Below are 6,531 nucleotides of genomic sequence, written 5' to 3'. Positions count from 1 at the left end.
TCAACCCTCTTAACAACAACCTCCACCCACATACTATGAGCAAGAACCATTCCAAGGTGCAAATCAATCCAATGGATATGGTGGACCCCCTTGTAGTTACCAACAAGCCCCACCATATGCCTATGAACCCCCTCCGTAATATAGCTTTGAACCACCATACTTACAAGCCCCTTTCCACCATTCACCTCCATATGACCCTAACCCTTATCCACTACACCAACCACCATACGAACCATACCCAAAACCACCACATCAATATATACCATCTCCATACCCTTATCAAGAAGAACCACCTCCGTATTATGAGCCTTTTTTTCCAATAGATGAACCCTCCTATCCACCCCAAGCTCCCATATATGATACCTTTAGTGTTATTCGCCAAGGGCAACAGGAGCTTCAAACCACACTTACCTCTGCTCTCACTGGTCTCACCTCTACTCTCCAAGCTCTTATATCCCGTGTGGATCCATCCTTTACCCCCAATACTCAATTCTCAAGCTCTAGTGCACTTTCTTTTCACCCATGTACATCAATCCAAGAGCAACATGATCCCAATTATACTATTGACATGGAACAAGAGAGAATGGATCATTTTAGGGACATAATGGATCGGGTTCACGTATACATACTTCAAGAGAAGCAAGAGGAGGCCCAAAAAGTGGAGGTAGGAGAGACCCTTGAAGATGAAGGAGTAGTTGAAGAATTAGGGGGAATTGAAGAAAGTTGTCAAGAGGTGGAAGTTATCAAGGAGGAGTTAGATTTTGTACTAGAGCAAGTGGAGAAAGTCGAAATTATTGAAGAAGAGGAAGTGGTTGAAGACTTAGGAGATGCGGAACCTCCATGGGAATCTCAAGTCATAGAGCCTCCTTCCAAGACATTTGAATTTGATGTTGAGGAGGGTGTACAACCTCCAAGGCATATCATGGTTGAAGACTTTGAGGAGATTGATCATGAGATGGGTTCAATAATTAATGAGTTTTTACCTACAATTGAACCCTCTCCCATTAAACTAGAGGAAGAGGTTAATGTTGCAGATACTTGTCAAGAGGTGGAGGAACTTAAAGAGGAGCACAAGAGAGTGGACCTTGCATTGTCAAAGTGTGGGGAGGTCCCCCTTCCGAAGTCACCATCATCCTTTACACCATTCAAGTGGGTAAATCTCTTGTCTCTAGGATTTCTAATTCCACTTGAGTATGGGTTGCTTAAAACGGATGGTCAACTTAGAGCTCTCTGCGAATTGAAGAGTAAGGGAGAATTGTGTAGTGGTTGGAAACATCACTCTAGGTTCATGATGGTTGCACACTCAAAGTTTGATAACAATGGTTGGTGTAGAACCAAAGTGATTGGATCTAGGAGGATGTTTGGGGGCTTAAATGAGAATTTCAAGGCAAAACCACCCGGATGGAATCATGATGATCAACTTAAAGACGGGTGTGAAAACAAGATTTAGGATCCGGGCATACAAGAGGATCGACTTTGGGAGCTCAAAGCTTGTGGAGAACTTTATCAAGGCTTGGTAAATTTATCTGGAGATGTTAAAGCTTATTGGAAGTTCAAGCGTTGGTGGAAGTTTCAAGATGAGTTCAAGCACAAGCCACCATGACAAGGAGCTCACCAAATGTCCAACTTAAGGACTTTAACTAAAAGTGCTAGGTGGGAGACACCCCACCATGGTAATTTCTTTCTTATTTCCCTTTTTGTTTATATTAGTAATAAGTTAAATTATCATTTTTGTTATGTTTATTTTGTTAATCTATGTTCGTTGTTTATTAATTTCTGCTGTTATTAATTTAAAAAAAAAGAGAGAAGAGAAGGTGTACAACGCGTAAGCGTCAATGACGCGCACGCGTCATATGGGGGTATACACAACTATTAAAATTAAACAGAGAGTTACGCTGGAACAACTCGGGAGGGGTGCCTTACGCACAAGCAACCCCACGCGTACGCGTACCTTACGCTTACACGTCACCTGCAATTTTTACCATCCACGCATAAGCGTCAGCGACACGTACGCATGGACACCCAAATCGGCGTAAACGGTGCAATTGAATAGAGAGTTGGGCTGCCCTAGTGCTGGAATCGGCGAGTGGTCACGCGTACACGTGACCGATGCGCACGCGTCAGTGTGCATGTTTGGCCACCCACGCGTACGCGTGGGCGACGCTTACGCTTCGCATGGCTAATTCCGTTTTCACGCGTACGCGTGATGCGCCCGCACGCGTCGCGCCCTGTTTTTCAATTCTTACTTCTTTCTTCTCTCCTTTCTCCTTCTTTCTTCCTCCTTTCTTACTTTCTTCTTCTTCATTCCTTTACATTCTCATCCATATTCTCTTTCATTTATTTTACTTACTGCATTTGTATATTTTTCTTCCTTGCATTTTAATTCTGTTCATGTTTTTATTTCCTTTTCTTCGTTTATTATTTTCTCCGTTGGTGTTAAACGTTCTTATTCAATTGTTGTATCTTTTCTGGTATTATTTTGGTGCTTAGTGACTTATTTTATACTATTGGGTGATATTATTTATCTGTCAATGCCAATATTTTATGATACATGTATTCCTTTTGCATTGACATGAATTTATACTGTCTTTTATGACCCACTTTCTCTCCCCCATTGTTGCAATTTTTTCACTATTGATATGTCATTTGCTTCTACTATTTTCTCACTTGCATGTTGTAGCTACCATGTAATTGAGACCCTCATTATTTGGCATTAACCTACCCATACTTTATTTGTTTTCTTATCTTTATTTCTGGGTTACTTTTCTTCTTTTTCCTCTTCCTTCAAGATGGCCACCGAGAAGGGAAAGAAAAAGCTTCTCAATGGGACAATAGACAAGTCCACCTAAACAATCTTTAGAGAAAAGCATCAGTTGTAGCAACCCATCCACTTGTACTTCTTTGCATGCACCAAGGACGGTGCAATCTTTAAGTGTGGGGAGGTCGATACTGACTTCCATGGGTTAGTTATCCCTTCACAACACTAATGTTTAATTTTCTTTGTTAAATTAGTTGTTGCATTTGTATATTTGATTGCATGTTTGTTTGATTTTGTGCATTTAGCTACTACTTGGATGAACTAATATTTTCTTTTTCAAGAAACTTTTTATAGCATTTCACTAATTTAAATTAAAATTTTTGTTAAACTTATTTGAAGAATTTTATTTTAGAACATGGTTTCGAGCTTGAACACACAAAACCTATGAGATTTTTTAGCTTATTTGATTGGTTGTATTTTATCAACCAATACTTTGTTTTTGGTGTGTGCTGTTCTCTCTATAATTATAATCTTTGTCTTGCTTAATTCTATATTTCCATTATTTGATGTATGCATGCACTTATATGATTGAGGCCTTGTTTCACTGAGCTTACATATCCATATGGCCTTAACCTTTTCATTATCCTTTGTAAACCAATGTTGATCCTACTTATCCCATTTGTTCTTTACTCTAGCACATCATTAACTTTAAGCATAAATCAATAATGTCCTTAATTTGAATCCTTAGTTAGCTTAGACTAGTGAGAGTGTTCATGATTTAAGTATGGGGAAGTTGGATTTGGAAACATTTGGTTTGAGAATTGGGTGTTGTATATTCTTGTGAAAATGTGCAAAATAATAGTTGAGCATATGTTCATGCATTCAATATCTTAATCATATGCATTGGAAAAATCAATAGAAAAAAAAAAGAGCAAAAATAAAAAGGGGACAAAATGCCCCAAAGTAAATGGTGTTAGCAATGCATATGAGTTGTACTCAAATTGGGATACATGAATATGTGGCAAAATATAGTTAATGGCTAGTTAGGTTTTATATTCCGATTACATGGATTGGCTTAAGTTAGGTGGGAAGTTTAGGTTAATTAAGGATTCAGATTTTAGTCCAGTTGACCAAATACAATCCTACCTTGACCCTAACCTCATTACAACCCTTAAAAGACCTCTTGATATGTGTATTTTGTGCATTAAATTTTTGTTGATTGGTAGAAGAAGAGAAAGTCTTAGAAAGCAAGGTTGGTAGAGAATTGAGAGAATCGAACCTTAAACACTTGAGTGATTAGAGTGTATACACATTCAGTGAGGGTTCGATGATCGATTCCTTGTTCCCGGCTTTCGTGAGCTATCTTCTTTTGCAAGTTTACTTGTACTTTATTTTATGATTTGAATTAGTGAGATCCAGTTCATATTTCTTCTTGAAAGATTTGCTTACTTTTAACCAAGTACGTAAGAGCATTTTGCATTTAGTTGCATTCATATAGATAGGTTGCATTGCATAAGTTCTACCATTCTGCCTTCACTCTTTTGGTTCTCTTGAGTTTAGCATGAGGACATGCTAATGTTTAAGTGTGGGGAGATTAATAAACCCTGTTTTTAGGGTTTATCTTGTGCTTAATTGAGTGGATTTTATCCACTAAACTCACACTTATTCATATAATTCGCATGTTTTACATTTTCCTTCTTAATTTTGTGCCATGATTGAAAACATGCTTCTTTGGCCTTAAATTTGCTAATTTTAATCCTCTCTTATTACCATTCGATGCCTTGATATGTGTGTTAAGTGATTTTAGGGTTTATAGGGCAAGAATGGCTTAGAGGATGGAAATGAAGCATGCAAAAGTGGAAGGAATACAAGAAATTGAAGGAATTGTTAAGCTGTCAACCCTGACCTCTTCGTACTAAATCGACCATAACTTGAGCTATAGAGGTCCGAATGAGACGGTTCTAGATGCGTTGGAAAGCTAACATCCGGGACTTCAAAATGATATGCAATTTGTCATAGTTGCCATGCAGTTAGGCGATGCACACGCGTGCATCACACATACGCGTGACCTTGCAAAAGTTCAATCGACGCGTACGTGTGGATGACGCGTACGCGTGGACGACGCGTACGCATGACAGAGCCACATGCTGGACGTATCAGAAATTGCTGGGGGCAATTTCTGGACTATTTTTGGCCCAGTTCCAAGCCCAAAAACACAGATTAGAAGCTGCAGAGTGGGGATTCATGCATACAACTTTCATTCACATAATTTTAGGTTTTAGATGTAGTTTTCTAAAGAGAGAGAGGCTCCTCTCTCTAGGTTTTAGGATTCTTAGGTTTAGCTATTTTCAATTTGAGATTTCTATTATACTTTAATTTAGTTTCTCTTCTACTTATAATTGTTCTAGCATTCTAGTTTATTTATTTTCCTTATTGATTACTTTATGTTGCCACTTTAGTTTATGAATTCTCATGTTAGATTTGATTTTCTAATTAATACAATTTGAGGTTTTTCATGTTTATTGCTTCTTCCTTTATTTGTTATCATTGATGCTTGCAATTGGTTGTTTGGATTTTATTATCTCTTATTGCTTTTCTATGCTTTTATGTTGTGCCTTCTAAGTGTTTGACAAAATGCTTGGTTGGGTTTTAGAGTAGATTTTTCTCCTCTTGGCTATGGTTGAGTAATTGGAGACGCTTGAGTTATCAAACTCCTTTGTTGATTGATAATTGAAAGTTTCTAATTGACTTGAATGCCACTAAAGTTAGTCTTTCATTGTGATTTGGATAGGACTTGTGGAATCAAGTTAATTCATCTACTTGACTTTCCCTCATGGTTAGAGGTTAACTAAGTGGGAGCAATGGACAATTCTCATCACAATTGATAAGGATAACTAGGATAGGTCTTCTAGTTCTCATACCTTGCTAAGAGCTTTTCTAGTTGTTAGTTTATTTTTTTGTCATTTACATTCCTTGTTCAACATTCAAAAAACCCAAAAAGATACAATCTCATAACCAATTATAAGTACACTTCCCTGCAATTCCTTGAGAGACGACCCGAGGTTTGAATACTTCGGTTATTATTTTTATAGGGGTTTGTTACTTGTGACAACCAAAATTTTTGTATGAAAAGATTCTTTGTTGGTTTAGAAACTATACTTGCAACGAGGTTTCATTTTTGAAATTCTAGACCGTCAAAAATCCAATCGTCAAAGTTGATTCTTTAAAGTTTTGAGATCGAGTTTAATCCGTTAGGAATTGATTTGAGTTGAGTTGATTTTCCTAATAATGTGAAAAATAGAATACACTTTTGGATTCAGCCTGTTTACTTTAATTGACTTGGTTTTGATAAATGAATTGTTGCTGAATCGTTTCTTTAAAGCTTTGGAAATGAGTTTAATCGGCTGATAATGAATTAATTTTGAAACGGTTTCCTTGAAATATGAAAATGAGGTGACTGTTGGATTTAGCTTGCTTTTGAACTGATTTTGGATCTGGACTATTGAAAAGGATTATGGAACAGTTTAGTTGGGACCCAAACCGGGTGGAAAAGTCTAAATTTTAGGGAAGGTGCTACCGAAATTCCGGTAGAATATGGGACTTTATTGAAATGTTGTCTGGAAAAATGATGAGTTAAAGACTTCTACTGTTTTATTTAAATTATCAATAAAAGGATGATTCATGATTTTGAAATGAAATTATTAAATAGGAAATTGTGATTTAGTCTTGTTTCTTAAGAAAAGCATTGTATCTCTTTAGGAGAAAGTTATTTA

The sequence above is a fragment of the Arachis ipaensis genome, chromosome B04 (genome assembly GCF_000816755.2).
Source record: "Arachis ipaensis cultivar K30076 chromosome B04, Araip1.1, whole genome shotgun sequence".
NCBI lineage: Eukaryota > Viridiplantae > Streptophyta > Magnoliopsida > Fabales > Fabaceae > Arachis > Arachis ipaensis.
This window is presented reverse-complemented; position numbering follows the sequence as displayed.